The sequence below is a fragment of the Mirounga leonina genome, unplaced genomic scaffold (genome assembly GCF_011800145.1).
Source record: "Mirounga leonina isolate KUSES-001 unplaced genomic scaffold, KU_Mleo_1.0 Mir_127, whole genome shotgun sequence".
Taxonomy (NCBI): domain Eukaryota; kingdom Metazoa; phylum Chordata; class Mammalia; order Carnivora; family Phocidae; genus Mirounga; species Mirounga leonina.
Genome location: NW_023270316.1, coordinates 28,362,788 through 28,378,410, shown reverse-complemented (window position 1 = coordinate 28,378,410; position 15,623 = coordinate 28,362,788). Strand labels below are relative to the sequence as shown.

The 15,623-nt window shown below is 36.7% G+C and overlaps 2 long non-coding RNA genes across 4 annotated transcripts in view; both read right to left on the bottom strand.

The window, feature by feature from the left end:
- Window positions 1-15,623, bottom strand: part of LOC118009313 — a 203,435-nt gene that overhangs the window by 90,876 nt on the left and 96,936 nt on the right. The window lies entirely within an intron of this gene.
- LOC118009314 lies at window positions 5,604-14,796 on the bottom strand. Its single transcript, XR_004678880.1, has 2 exons — window positions 14,199-14,796; window positions 5,604-7,434 (listed from the first exon to the last, which is right to left on the bottom strand). It is a non-coding gene; the product is annotated as an uncharacterized LOC118009314 (long non-coding RNA).

Genomic DNA, 15,623 nt, shown 5'->3' with positions numbered 1-15,623 from the left:
GATATCTAACAGGGTATGTCCTTCCCTTCAGTGTTTGTTTTTCATTAATTTTTTTGTTTTATTTTGTTTATAATCTGGCTTTGATTATTTCTATTTTCTCTTCAACATAAATCAGTGGATCACCTTTCATCATGGAACACTACATCAAAAACTAATGATGTAGAAGGGGGGGAATCGGAGGGGGAGACGAACCATGAGAGACAATGGACTGAAAAACAAACTGAGGGTTCTAGAGGGGAGGGGGGTGGGAGGATGGGTTAGCCTGGTGATGGGTATTAAAGAGGGCACGTTCTGCATGGAGCACTGGTGTTATGCACAAACAATGAATCATGGAACACTACATCAAAAACTAATGATATAATGTATGGTGATTAACATAACAATAAAAATTTAAAAAAAATAAAAATAAATAAAAAATAAATGGCATTTAGCCAACTGGGTAGCCATTGAAGAGAAAAGAAAAAAAAAAAATTAATGATGTAATGTATGGTGATTAACATAACATAATAAAAAAATACCATTGGCATTTTTATTGGAATTTACATTGATGTATAGATAAAGGGAAATTTGATGTCTTCACACTAGTGAATCATTTCAACCAAGCGCATGGTATCCTTTACATTTTTAAGGTCTTTTTGTATTCTTCAGTAAGGTATTATAGGTTTCTCAATAAAGGTCTTACACATTTATTCTTTTTTTATCCCTTGGTATATTAAGGGCCTTGTTGCTATAATGAATGGGTTCTAATATTAATGCATTTTCTAATTGGTTACTCCTGCTATAGAGAACATCTTTTAATATTTGTGTTTTTGGCCTTGTATTTGGCCAAAATAATAAACTTTATTAGTTCTGATAGTTTATCAATTAACTCTCCTGGGTTTTTAAGTTTCAACAGTCTTTTCTTCTACAAATGGACACTCTTTGTCTCCACCTTTCCTATGTGTATACATCTTGTCTATTTTCTTGCACTGATCAGAAATCAAATGCAGCTTTGAATACTAAATGTGAGAACTGACATCCTTTCTTAGTTCCTAATTTAAAGGGAATGTTGCTAATGTTTCCCACATTTCCTTGATGATGTTTGTTCTAGGCATGCCTGCCTTTACGCTGAGTCTCTTCTTCCTTTGCTAAAAGCTTTTATCAGAATTGTATCACCTATTTAAGGTATATTTTGGGTATCTATCAAGATGATTATATGGATTTTTAAATAATCATCTTATGCAAACTCCATGAGATCTTGTCTGTCTTTTTTGTTTAAGATTTATTTATTTCTAAGAGAGAGAGTGAGCACAAGCAGGAGGGACAGGGAGAGGAAGAGAGAACCTCAAGCAGACTCCATGCTGACCCCAGCAGAGGGCTCAGTCTCACAACCCTGAGATCACAACCCTCAGATGCCTACCAACTGTGCCACCCAGGTGTCCTGAGATCTTGTCTGTCTTGTTCATATTTTTACCCCAACATCTAGAATAGTGTCTTCCTCATTGTAGGAACTTTAGAAATATTTTTGAAGCATTAATAAATAATTTATTTTTGTCATTTTGTCATTTGTCATATTTATTATTGTCATTAATTACATTGATGGAGCTCTGATGGTGACTCGTGCTTGCATTCCTGGAATAAATCTTAATTGGCTATGATAGTATTCTTTTAATACACTGCTGGATTTAATTTAGCATTTTTTTCATTTAAAGTTTTGATATCTATGTTCATAAGTTCAATTTTACAGTTTTCTTTAGGAGCTATGCAAACCATTAATTCTATAAGATTTTCATATTTCTCTGTGTAATGTTGAACAATGAATTCTTTCAAAACTTTAAAATTTCCACATGTGTATTGTAGGTCAAATTTTCTAATTTGTCGTATTTTCTCATTTCTGATGTTGTATCTTCCCTCCTTTTATTTTTTTCTTAATATTTATTTATAATTTAGAGGGAGGGAGAGAGAGAGAGAGTGCATGAGTGGGTGGGGGAGAGGGAGAGGGAGAAAGAATCTCAAGCAGACTCCACACTGCACACGGAGCCCTACATGGGGCCCATCACAGGGCTCGATCTTAGGACCCTGAGACCACGACCTGAGCCAAAACCAAGAGTCAGATGATTAACTGCCACACAGGCACCCCTCCCTTTTATTTCTTAATAAAACTCACCAAATACTTTTAAATAGTCTACTATTTCAAAGGAAAAAGTTAGGTTTTATTTATTATTTACCATTTGTATTATGTTCAGTTTAATTTTACATGGCAAATGTATGATTTTTATTTTTTCTATTCTCTTTGACTTTGTTTTCCTCTTCCAGCATCTTGAGTTGAATGCCTTGTTTATTTATTTTCAAACTTTTATCTCCTAATCGATGAATTTATCTATAAAATTTCCTAAGTACAGTTTTGGCTGCATCCCACAGTTCTGATATATAATCCACTTGCTGTTGTTTGTTTCTAAATGGTTTATAACTACAGTTTTGCTTCTTCCTTCTTTAGAAATTTTTAGGAGTTTTAAAAAATACCTTTTTCTTGTTTATTTCTAGTATTATTTGCATTATGGACAAATACGGTGACCAGTATCATTTTAGCCTTAGGAAATTTTTTGTGTTTTTCTTTGTCGCTTAATATATGGCCAATTTTTGTAATGTTCTATGTATTTTGAAAAAAATGTATATGCACTTACGACTTGGATATATAATACATCAAGTACGATGGCTGTAATTAAAATATTCTGTTTTCTTATTGTTTTTTGTTTTCTTGATCTATTGATTTTTTTAGACATACCTATTTTCCCTGACCTAATTTTTCAATTTCTCCCATAAAATATAAGGTGAGAAACAAAATAGCTTGGGGGTGCCTGGGTGGCTCAGTCGTTAAGCATCTGTCTTCGGCTCAGGTCATGATTCCAGGGTCCTGGGATCGAGCCCCGCATCAGGCTCCCTGCTCAGTGGGAAGCCTGCTTCTCCCTCTCCCACTCCCCCTGCTTGTGTTCCCTCTCTCACTGTGTCTCTCTCTGTCAAATAAATAAAATCTTAAAAAGAAAAGAAGAGAAAAGCTTTTTTCAACACTTTCAAATCCTTAAGTTCTTTCTTGTTCCACCATGTATGTGTTATGACTGCACAGACAAATAGACTGAATAAGACCCAGACAATATCATCTGTCTGTTAAATTAATTAAAGGAGGAGGTCATTGGACTGAGGTGGTTCTAATGCCCTAGAAGCCTCCATAAACAAACCAAAACCCAAGTTCATAAATGCCTGAAGGCTAAGAAATCAAAACCCAATGACAACCAATCACCAACAGTCAACCAGGCTCTACCAAATAAGGCAGCCACTTAAGCTACAGCCAATCAAATAATTTCCTTGCTGTGCTTCTGCATCTTCTCTATAAAAAGTCTTGCCCCTCGCTCATCTCAGTGAATCATTCCTAACCACTTCCAGTTTGGTGCTGCCTGATTCAAATGGATTTTTGTTCAAATAAACTCTTAAAAATTTTAATATACCTCAGTTTATCTTTTATGTCTTAAGAGGCTTCTTAAGTCAGCAATATTGTCTTATTCATCAAAGTATCCTCCAGAAGTTAGAGTACTTCCTGGCATAGTAGGTGCAGAATGAGTGTTTGTGGGATGACTGAATAAATATTTAGCCCACCAGAATATAGGTGAGTCATTTCCAAATGTCACAGGGTAAAACTTGACTGCATTTTCATCTCAAGTACCCTTTATATATCCAGGATCTATGAAACAGTTTTTGATATCCAGGGAAGAAAGCTAACCTTATAAAATTGGAAATAAATATTCTGTTATAATAACTTCACCATGTAGATGGGGCTACAGAAAGGCCAACTAAGCTTCCTTACTCTTTAGAATGTTTAAGCCTGAAATGCTCCTGTTCCAACTGAGGCTGACTCCCAAGCTTTGTTTTCTGGGCCATGTAGTGAGGCCTAAGAGAAAAGACAGATCAGGGACATCCATTCACTTTACACAATATTAACAATTGATCCAGATCACCACTAAACTGACCCACAACTAAACTGACCCAGCTAAATGTGAAGATGGGCTAAATGAATAGCTAGATCTGATTTTTCCCCACACTCAAATAGCCTCTTGACCCTCTTCCCTAATCATCTCTTGCCTCCTCATTACACACCTAAAATTTGGAAGACGGATTATCCTAAGAGCATAGAAGTAGAAGGAGCAAGTTTTTTCACCCATGCCTCCCAGAAGCCAATGCCTGCTTTCCTTTATACACATTCCTGAATAGCCCTAGAGAATCCAGAACTAGCCTGCCCCAGGCCTAATGGATAGCATTCTAGGAGATTCCAGACTCTAAAAGCATTCTAGGCTACATAAAGCCCTTCATAGGCCAATGCATTTGTGTGGTTTGTTGATAACGAATTTCGGACCCTGTATAAGCTCCACTTACTCAATGCTATTAGAGAATTGACTTTTAACCTAACATCAAGCTCCCATACTATTGTAGGGTGTATTCCTTGGGAAGCAGGCTCTGAGACAGAGTTTGTTGTGCAGGCTATGCATTAAGAAGGGACCTCAGAATTAACACTTGAGGAAGGGAGGGAAAGGAAATAACAGTGGACAAAGAAAGAAGTCAAGCACTGATGCAGACCAACTAATACCTCAGCTGACACCACAGGAAGCTCTGAAGCTAGAATGTACCTCCAGAGTTGTCTGAGTTGGAGAAAGGTAGCCATGCCCTTATATGCCTGCATCTACCAATCATTAGATGTGGGCTTCTTGGGAAGGGATATGATGTTGGATGAGGTAGCTCTCTGAAGTTGAGCCAATCCCTGAAGGTGTTGACAACTGAAGGGTGTTGGTGGCAGCACTCCAAGCAACTGATGTAGTAAGTCTACCCTTGAAGGGGGGATCTGGGCAGCATATCACACTGTTCTCATACATGAGTGATCCAGGCTTGAGATTAAGATCTCTCCATTTAGTAAGCAGAATAGCAATACTCATACTTTTTGGTCTCAGGATCCCTCTCCACTCTTACAAACTATTATAGACCCAAAGAATGTTTATGTGGATTTTTACCTTAACAGAAATTAAAACTGAGAAAATTTTAAAGTATTTATTAACCTATTTTAAAATAGCGACATAAATCTACTACCCACTGGAAAAAAAACCCCCATATTTTCAAAAACAAAAAAAGTTATAATAGTGACATTGTTTTCTATATTTTACTCATGTCAACAATCTTTTTTTTTAAAGATTTTATTTATTTATTTGACAAAGATAGAGAGAGAACACAAGTAGGCAGAGCAGCAGGCAGAGTGAGAGGGAGAAACAGGCTCCCCACTGAGGAAGGAGCCTGACGTGGGGCTCGATCCCAGGACCCTGGGATCATGACCTGAGCCGAAGGTAGCCGCTTAACTGACTGAGCCACCCAGGTGCCCCTCATGTCAACAACCTTGATCATGAGGATTCCTGAGAGGATCTAGGTGGATCCATAACAGTTCACAGACATGCACTGACAAGAACTTAGAAAAAATATCCAAAACCCAATACAACAAGTCTCAAAAAAGTCACTATAATAAACTGAACACCTAAATTAAGAGTCCCCTGAACTTCTATGATCTTGATTCTGGATTTTTTTCCTACCCCATAATATACCTGAAAAATATGTTTAAATTACATGAATAAGTGTCCAGGATAATACATTTTTTCCTCTCCCAAGTAGGGGATGATTTGGGAGTTTTTCCCTAGAAAATTCTAAGGTGGCCTTGAGACCCTCTTCTAAAAAGCACAGGACAATGTCCAGAGCAGTGTGGTCTTAGCACAAAATCATGGAAATGTTGTCATTTGTGCTAAGGTATCAGAGCTACAAAAATTCTTAGAACTTGAGATCCAGCATAATTAGATTTTTTCAGGGAGAGAAGACGGTAGGGAGTTTTACCAGGCATTTGGTCTTTGGCAAAGCAGTGCTAGGTCTTTGCTCTCTAAATCTAAGTGTGGTAGTTTGTGGTCTAACTTACCTCAGAAAAAAAAAATCTCCATTAATATGCATAAAAAGAAATTTATAGCTCCTATAATGAAATAGAAAGCAACCAGAAATAAATTCGTTTAATAAAGGAAACTGAGAATGCTGTATATATCCCTAGATATTCCAGTTACACTACTCCACCAACTTAATCTAGTTACCTCGTAGTAAGGCAATTACACAATGAAGATTTAGGGTTGATATAAATTTAGGGTTCAGTTGTGATGTTGGATGTTTATAACAAAATATTTCTCGTGGGAAAGCAAGCCCCTTGACAATCTTTACATTGTTGTATACAATTAAGTGACAATTTATTCTGGTTTGGTTTTTAATGGGACTCGTCATTTACTGTCATTACTGGTCCACAAGAGAGAACACTTCACTGTTCTCTTTATTTTTCTCTTCAGAACAGAATCTGTACTAAACCATCAGAATTTGCTTTTCTAGCAATGAAAAAGCTTGTGACTTATGGAAAGCCAGCTCCATCTAGCTGTCCATCCTATACCATTCCTCTGTCCCTGTTCCATAAATATAAAGTAATGTGTATGAGCTATCATCAAAATGTAGTTTCTTCTAAAATAGGTCCTTGCCAAATGGACAGATCAGTGACCTCATGTATAAATATTTTTAAAGATATTGATACTTATCCATTTATTTCTATCATATTTTTCTCCTTTTTGCCTTCACTGAGAATAGATGGAGTTGGTTATTCTAAGGAAAGACTCTAAGATCAGCATTATATTAAAACACACAAACACACACACACACATACACAAATGCACACACCTTGCTTCCTTTATTAAGTTTGAAATCTAGGTCTAACATTTCATGAAGGTTAAAAGATAACTAGATTAAATGTTCAAATGATATTACATTTGAGGTTGTTTATTGTGTGCATATGAATCTTTATAAAAAAATATGCTAAAGCTGTTCTCCTGAGACTTCTGAAGGAATGTTCTCCAATCTCTCTTGTTGAAATCAATCTAAAAATATTTAGCATTGTGTAAATCTTGTGGTAGCAACATGCATCTTTATTAGGTCATGCCAATATTAAAAAGATTTACCAAAAAAATTTAGTCCTTGTAGCATACATTTCCTCTATTGTTATTATTAAATTATTCTTAAATTGGAAAATGAATAAATCCCATAGATAATGTATGTTCTTGGATGAGGGTAGGAATTTCCATTGTCAATGCAATTTTATCACTAAAAAGATGCACTAACATCTTTATGAGTTCACTTAAAACCATTATTTCACTTCAAAGAGCTCTACATACATTCCAAAACATGTGCTTTACCACATTTTCAGTGCATTTTTATCAATATTTCATTTCACTATCACCCAGCCTTACCTCTAGTCACAAACAATAAAGCAGGGCAGTCAGGCAGTTTAACACAGCTTGAGTTCAGCAACCACCTTACACTATGATCTTCATTCAAATATCAAAATGCACTCTACGGGACAAAAGAATTTATTGGCAATTGGAAAATACGACTTTATAATTTGTTTAAAATTTAAAAATCTCTGAACATACTCATCTTATTGGATTTCTTAGGCACCACCATGTTCTATTTGGCTCAAAGCCTACATTTGTACAGATAGCATTGCTATTCATGAAGAGCAAAAAAGAAGGATGTCACATGTGGAAATCCACTTAAACTGTCTTTCTGTTGGGGCTGAATGCTGTCCATCAACTCATTCATTCACCCACATAATATAACTTTGCAAGTGTGCTATATACACAGAGCTCTGCAGCGTGCAGACTCTTAAAAGACTCTTAAAAGAAAATATAGCCTAAGTCTTCCCACCTTTAGACATTGTACAAGCAATATAAAGAGTGATGACAAGAACTACGAATTCTCTTCAGGGTTAAGACATAAGCCTGCCTGATTATTGTTTGATAGCTTAAAGGGCTCTATAAATGTAAGGGATTCATAGTTACTTGAAGAAATGTATTAAATTATCTCTTCGCTGTCTGCATTCAAGCCTAATTAGTCTCTAACCCTGTCCATATTACTCTGAAAATGTGGAGATTGGTAAAATATTATTTAACAAATTCCTTTATTTCACACATAAAAAAAGACATATGCCTTTGTTAAAAGACATGGATGGCCACTAATACTATAGCCTGATTTTGATTATCAGAAGAACCAACAGAAAGAGATGCACTGAGGAATGGGAGTCAGGACTCATAACTTTATCAGAAACATGACAGCACCAGGCAAATTCTAGGCTAATGGTGAATGGCATGGTGAGTGGTGTGGAATGGTACAAAGAACCTGCTGCTAGAGTCTAGTGTCAAGCATATGTCTTGATTCCCAGCATCACCACCACTGACTCTATGGCAATGAGTGATGCATTTCATTTCACCGAATTTCTGTTTCTTCACAGTCATAATGGAAATAATAAAATATTTCTCAAAGGGCTAATGTGATAATATGTTGGAAGTACAGGCACAGACAATATACTCAAAATTGTATAACTACTTTTCCCTCCTTCATCTGTGATGGACACAAGTGTGAAGCAGAGGGCTACCAGAAGACACTAGGTGTCATGGACATGGGGAGGAATAAATTTGGGTGATTTAAATTCTAGCAATTTAAGGACCTGAAAACCAGCTTCAAACTTGCCTAGAAAAAGTACACGCCCAATCTTAGATCCAAAAGTCAAAAAGTGTTTTGGTTAAAGCACACAAAAAGAAGAATTTATAGGTCATTCTAAATAAGGGCTCTAAACATTTATAATACATACCCCAGGTATTCCCTAAATCAATTTAAGCCTCTAAAATGTGCTCTTACTAGGTCAAATTTGTCCTTAGTAAGCAGGACACTCTCAAACTCATGTTTTTTGCTTCTTTCTTCTTCCATCTTTTCTCTCATCAGGTCATCTTTAAAACATATCTTTAATGTATCTAAATGTACCTTTAAATGTTTCCTAGTATCACAATCTGCTTAAGGAAAACAAAAACATTCCCCTTTCCTTAAGTTTCAGGATGCTCAAGATGAGATTAAAAAGAGCCAAGTAGACATGCTAATTGAAAATGTTTCAAAAGGAAATTTCAATCAGTGTACAAATCAATTAAATTTAAAACCCTCATGAAACACAATGATTAGAAACCATCTTCTCTCTCATATTGGTTTATGTTCATGAGATTACTAATATGGAGCCTCATACAGATTAGAAACTACCTATATATGTTGCATAATTATAGACAAATTAGCTAAATCTCGAGGTTCTAAGGCCTTTGGTTCTTCTATTTTATATAGCCTAAGCACCTAATGGGGTGGGACAAATCTCCAGAGATTTACGCTATAGGGTGCCAGTGCACAATCTTTTCTTTTTCCTCCATTCTTGAATTTACAAATATCTTGAGCACTATTATGGCTGAGTCTTCTTCATATTAGCAATATCATCTTTTGTCCATAATTAAATTACTTTGCATTCAGTTAAACACCATAAACTTTCACTAATCAATATGCTAAACTCTTATTAGTCTTCTCTATAACTTCTTTACATTTATAATGATTTCTAAATTTGGATAACTCTAAGGAGTCTGTTTGTGGATAATGTTCAACTGATGTTGCAGAACCTTTAACCTAGGAGTATCAGAAGTGATTCTGCCAATCCTAAATGATGTGAAACAGAGGGAAGATTACCTAAATTATAAATGATCAACAATGCCAAGAGTTTTCATCTTCATTTATGAATTTTGGCAGATATGGCTTGATTTACTTCTAATTATTTAACAAAATCCTCATTCAGTGCTCACTGGGTGCAGGCATTGCTCTGTGTTCTTCACAGATATGTACCATCTATACCAAAGTTATTGTTTTAAAACATGACATTAAAACTACCAATATCCCTTCATTTGAAAGATGAGTGGCAACCACAGCAAAAGCTCTTTAGCAACTTTGTTGCACCATGCACAAAAGAAAGCAAATTAGCATTGATAGCACAGGCTCTCATTTATAAAATAATCCCCCCTCTTACATATTCATAGCATTGTAACAATTGATGATTTTTAAATTTCTCTAGAAATCAATCCAGATTAGGAAATTTGACTATCACAATACCTAGTTGTCACCAATCTGACTTTACCCACAGGAACAGAGCACTGCTTCATTACCTTTCTATCTTACATTGATCTTGTTTCATGGTGAGATTCAAACTCTAAGAATTCACAAACTCCAAGTGGTTCACACCTCCTAGAAAGGTTTCCTTGGGGAGCCATTTGTTCCATATTTAAGTTCCAGGAGCTCCCATAAGCCTCACAGAGGCAATGCTATACAGATGGGACTGAAAGACGAGGGAGGTAGCTCCCTAAAATAAATACAAAGGTAATTTAAATGTTTCCTAATAACTTCCACACTGCAGCGGGGAGATCAGCTAAATAGGCCATCACTTTCACACTCACTATGCTAAGATGCGAGCTTATCAACCTTGTACCTGATAGAACCTAGCTACTCTAAAACCAAAGAGAATGGAACGGTGCCAGTGTGGAAGGTGGCAATAGCACCAAGGACTCAGACACATCTAGTTCCTACACTTCTGCATTCTGCTTCAAGAAATGAGGCCCACCTATAAGGGAGAAAAAAACAAAAACCTAAAACTGGGAAGACGAAAACAAGACATCCACAAGCAAAGAGGGATAGAGGCTGGTCACATGGAAACTCGCTGCTGAAAAGCTGAGCAAGTTCAATGTCAGAAACAAAGGACAAAACAAAAGTTGAAATAAAAAGAACTGAAAAAGCAACACCATACTGATATTTAGAGTTCCATTTGGAAAAAAAAAAGAAATTAAATAAAAGTAACTTGTTAGAAGGGAATGCTTTTTGTTATTTCTTATGCTTCTTTCCTATAAGGCAAGGATATTAGGGTCTTTCCAGCCTCTTGCTGCCCCCTTCCTCACCACGGTCTGGGGGAGGAGTGGCATACGTGCTTGGTAAATGCAGACAAGAGTTAGGGAACTTACTGTTCTGGATGGCCTGCCCCACTTTAGCACTGCCAAAATGGTGTGTGGGGAGACAGTCTGCCCAGTTCTGGGTTCAAGATCAAAGAGCTCACTAGAATTAACAGACCCAAAGCTCCTTCATTCAACCTGAACTCTACCAGAGGCAAAGGCTCACAGGGCACTCTTCCACACATAGGGCTACTTCTGGAGAGAATCAGGTTGTTAGCTTGTTCAAGATCCCTATCCTTCAACTTCCCCACTGCTTTTTCACCAGTAAATCTCCAGCCATCTCTTTCCCAAGCTCCTCCTACACTCTTGCAGCTGTCTTCTTGTCCCTATCAAAAACTACTTCCATTTGCTTCATTCACACCTACATGTAAATGACTGATTATAGTGTGCTAGCTCATCAGAATCCATCCCTTCAGATCACTCAGGATTCTTTAAGATACCAGACCCAGAAGACCTCAAAATAAACCTAACGTCCTTGTAGGAAATGCATAGCAATGGGGCAACCAGAAATAACAAATTTACTTGAGAAAAGTTACTGATTTCACCCAATGTGCTTTTGTGGTGGGAATCTGGGACTATGCATTTCAAAGTGTATTTTTACCAAATAAGCAAATAATTGAGAAGGAGAAAGATTATGTCAAAAATACATTTTTTTTCCTAGCTAACTTGTAGTCATTCTTTAAGACTGATTTTAAATGTTGCTCCATTGTTATGATCTGATTCTGTTAAGATTTTCCCACATGTGGCAAAGTTCTTCCTCAGCCATGCCTTCCACAAAGGTCACAGGGCTCTTCTCTCATTTTCCACATTGTCTTGGTTTGTCTGCATATCCACCTGCCCCATTAACTTATGATCTCTTCAAGGATGCAGGCAGTATCTTGTTGTCTATGCATTTTCAGCCTGATACCCAGAAGTTTATCATAAATGTTTGGGTTGTTGAATGGAATGTTACCAACTGGTCAGAGCTCAATGAGAAAGAAAAGAAGGCAGCTCACATGTCTTGAAAAAATTAATCTTTTCTTGGGAAAACAAGAAGTATCAAAGAAACTCTAGCAGTCAGAAAAAAAAAAAAAACAGAAGAATGGAAAGAGAAGAAAAACTTAACACAATAGAGGGGTGCATGACTGGCTCAGTCAGAAGAGCCTGTGATTCTTGATCTCAGGTTCATAAGTTTGAGCCCCACATTAGGCATAGAGATTACTTAAATAAATAAATAAACCTAAAAAAATAAAAATAAAAAGTAGAATCTGCTTTAAAATAAAAAAAAGAACACAACAGAAATAACTTCAGAGTCAGATAAGATCATGGTAGCCACATTTAGAAGTATCAAAGGGGATGGAATACTCAGAACTGTGACAGCAGAGAAGACAGCTCCCCATTGAGACAGAATGGAGAGTGGCAGGCACCAGGACAACAAGGCAGATGATGAGGACCGCTCTGACCTGAGAGCAAACAGCCATAGCCATGGACCTTAAGCAGTCCATCTACTTCTATCTAGGAAACTTGGCTGGAAAAACTGTTAACTCTCTTAAGCAGTATAGCCAAGGTCAAAGGCCTGTACCTTAAGCTAGAGAGCTAAAATCCCAAAGAGGAATTTTAATAAGTATGAAAGAATTTTTAAAAAATTAAGGGTCTTCCATTTAAGGATCTGGATCTTTTGATTAATAAAGAACAAAGACAAAATTGAATAAACACCGAAAAAGTCAAATGTTAATAACTTTTATATTATTCAGCCTTAAAAAGGAAAGAAATTCTGACACATGCATGAACCTTGAGGTCACTATGCTAAATGAAATAAGTCAGTCACAAAAAGACAAATACAGTATGATTCCACTTACATATCTAAAGTAGTCAAATTCATAGAAACAAAAAGTAAAATGGTGGTTGCCAGAGGCTGAGGTGAGGGGGTGTTATTGTTTAATGGGTATAGAGTTTTACAAGAGAAAAACATTCTGGAGATAGGTTGCACAACAATGTGAATATACTTAACACTACTGAACACTTAGAAATGGTTAAGATGATAAATTTTATGTTATGTACTTTTTACCCAATAAAAAATAAAAATAAATTTTCATATGAATAATTTTATTATAAATCAATAATATCACAAATAATTGTTGTTCAATTGACTTTAAGACACAGAGAAGAAAGAAACATTTCAATTATAATCCAAATCAGATTAATATATTGGAATCAATGGACTGTCTTAAATTTTCACAGAAGTAACAAATATTTCTCTTAAAAAAAAGTCAAAAGTCCAAACCTACAATCAGTATGCTTTTGGTTTATTTCATAGTTAAATCTTGAATTTGGTTTAAAATACACAAGGTAAAAACTCTCTGAAAATGGAAGTATTCACTATTTTCCTACCCACCCCAAAAACTAGATAAATTTTGCATTCTTCTACATTTCTCTCAGATTTTGTGCTTGGATTACTTTTTCTTTGGGCCTTTCAGAAGTGCCTGAAACCTATTTCTTAATACGTATGCTATGAGGGGAAAAAAAAAACACATTTGTTTGATTGGAAATATTTAGGGGTGAGCAGAAAAATCTGCATTCCTGCTGACAATTTCTATACTAAGTTTGGCCCAGTGGGATTAGAAGTCTCTGAGATATTAAACCTTGGAAAGAAGAATTTGTAATGGAAAGGCTGAAAGAACTTAATTATAGCCAGTAGCACCACTTGAACGCTTTAAGCATACTCAAATGTGCTGCATTATCATAAGATCTTCAAAAAAGAAAAAAAAAAAGAATTGAGGGAAGTTATGGATGAGACCTTACAGACATCACCAACGAAGCAGTTTCACCTCTGGGTCATTTGGGTTGGTCAGACTAAACACAGAGGAACGTCTACAGTGCTATTCAGGGAGCTAAGAGAGATGCCACACTTGTTTAGACTCCTGGGATCACTAAAGTCATTTTCAAATGACTTTAGTTAACTCCTCACAGGTATTTTGCTCAGGATACCTGCCTGTGTATCTTTGGTATCTAGATTGGAAGAATTAATTGAGTTTCTCTTCTTTTAAAATGGAGGGCACACATTGAAAGGTTTTTGTATTTATTGGCAAGAATACCATCCTCCTATAATATATCTTAGAGTTGCCCCTAGAATAGATCATTCTATGTCATGTTCCCTATTTCTTGCTTTTCCTCCCTTTCAGCAGTAAAGACTTGCCCAATCCCCCTGACTCAGTGCCACTTCTGAGCTGAGAAACATAATGATCTGTTCACAGGAAAACACACAAGAACATTTCCTACCCACAACTCAGCTGAATAGAGGCCTCTGCAGGAAGGATCCATCTCCACCATATGCACACACATAGTGCTGGGGAACCAGTTCCTGTACCTGGCAAGAAGAAAATATCCTTCAAGTCCAATAATCCCTATATAAGACTATTCAGATATTACCTATTTTCTGAGAGGTGCTGTCATTCCCTTGACCTATCTAAATCCTGGAATCCAGTCCCTCATCTATCTTAATCACCTTTGTTGAAAGTTCTTTCTCACCTTGATTGACTTCATAACTATTGTTCCTTTAGATTTTTTTGTATCTAAGATCACAGACTTCCAGAGTCAGCTTGATTTCCTGGCCTCCAAACACACGGTGTGATTCTATTCCTTGATTGCCATCAATTTTATGACCCTTAATATGACTTATTATTTTCCAAACCTTAGTCTAAACTCTTGAAGTGGCACCTGGGTGGCTCAGCCGTTAGGCATCTGCCTTCGGCTCAGGTCATGATCCCAGGGTCCTGGGATCCAGCCCCACGTCGGGCTCCCTGCTCAGCGGAAAGCCTGCTTCTCCCTCTCCCACTCCCCCTGCTTGTGTTCCCTCTCTCGCTGTGTCTCTCTCTGTCAAATAAAGAAATAAAATCTTTAAAAAATAAACTCTTGAAAACTACTAAAACTTAATTTTCTGAAACCTGAACCCCCTCCCAACACACACCCAAATCTTTCCTATTCCTGAGTCTCTGCCTAACTCAGCCTTTTTCTTCTCTCATCCATTCCATGGAGCAAAACAACCCTTCTTGAATTTACCAGAATTGGGGGGAGGGGGGGAGTTGTAGATAAATCTTCCATGCTCCTAATTTCAAGTCAGAACTCCAAATCTGCAAAAGTAACATGATGAAGTCAGGATTAAAGTATTTTCTTCATCATTCAGATGAATTTCTGCAGTCAGCTGGGGTGAAATGATTAAAGTTGTAACCAGGAGCAGACTCCAGGCCATTTCTTGCTTGCCTGGGAAACCTTTTTAATGTAACAACTTCAGATCACTCTGTCCCTTGAGGCATCTCTCCTGCACCTATTAGCCTATAAAGAACACCTTCAATAGGAATATCTACCTAAAAGACAACTGGAAAATAGAGGAAATTTTATAAAAAGCCAGCCTCTGTGCTGAAGGTCAAATAATCTAGAGTCTACCCTTAAAAAAAAGAAAGTCAGGTCACTCCCTTCTCAATATATATTATTTATTCATATATATTCATCTTTTTTTACTGTCAAATAGTGAGAACCTACCATGTGCCTACCACATTCTAGGCACTGGGGATGCATCACATGGAACTAGACAGGAGCCTTGCCCTCAAGGAGCAGATCTTCCCATGGCTATTTGACTGATTTGACTAGTTCTTTTTATTCTTTATCTTCTTTTATTGACCATATCAGGAGCAGCTGTGAAACCCA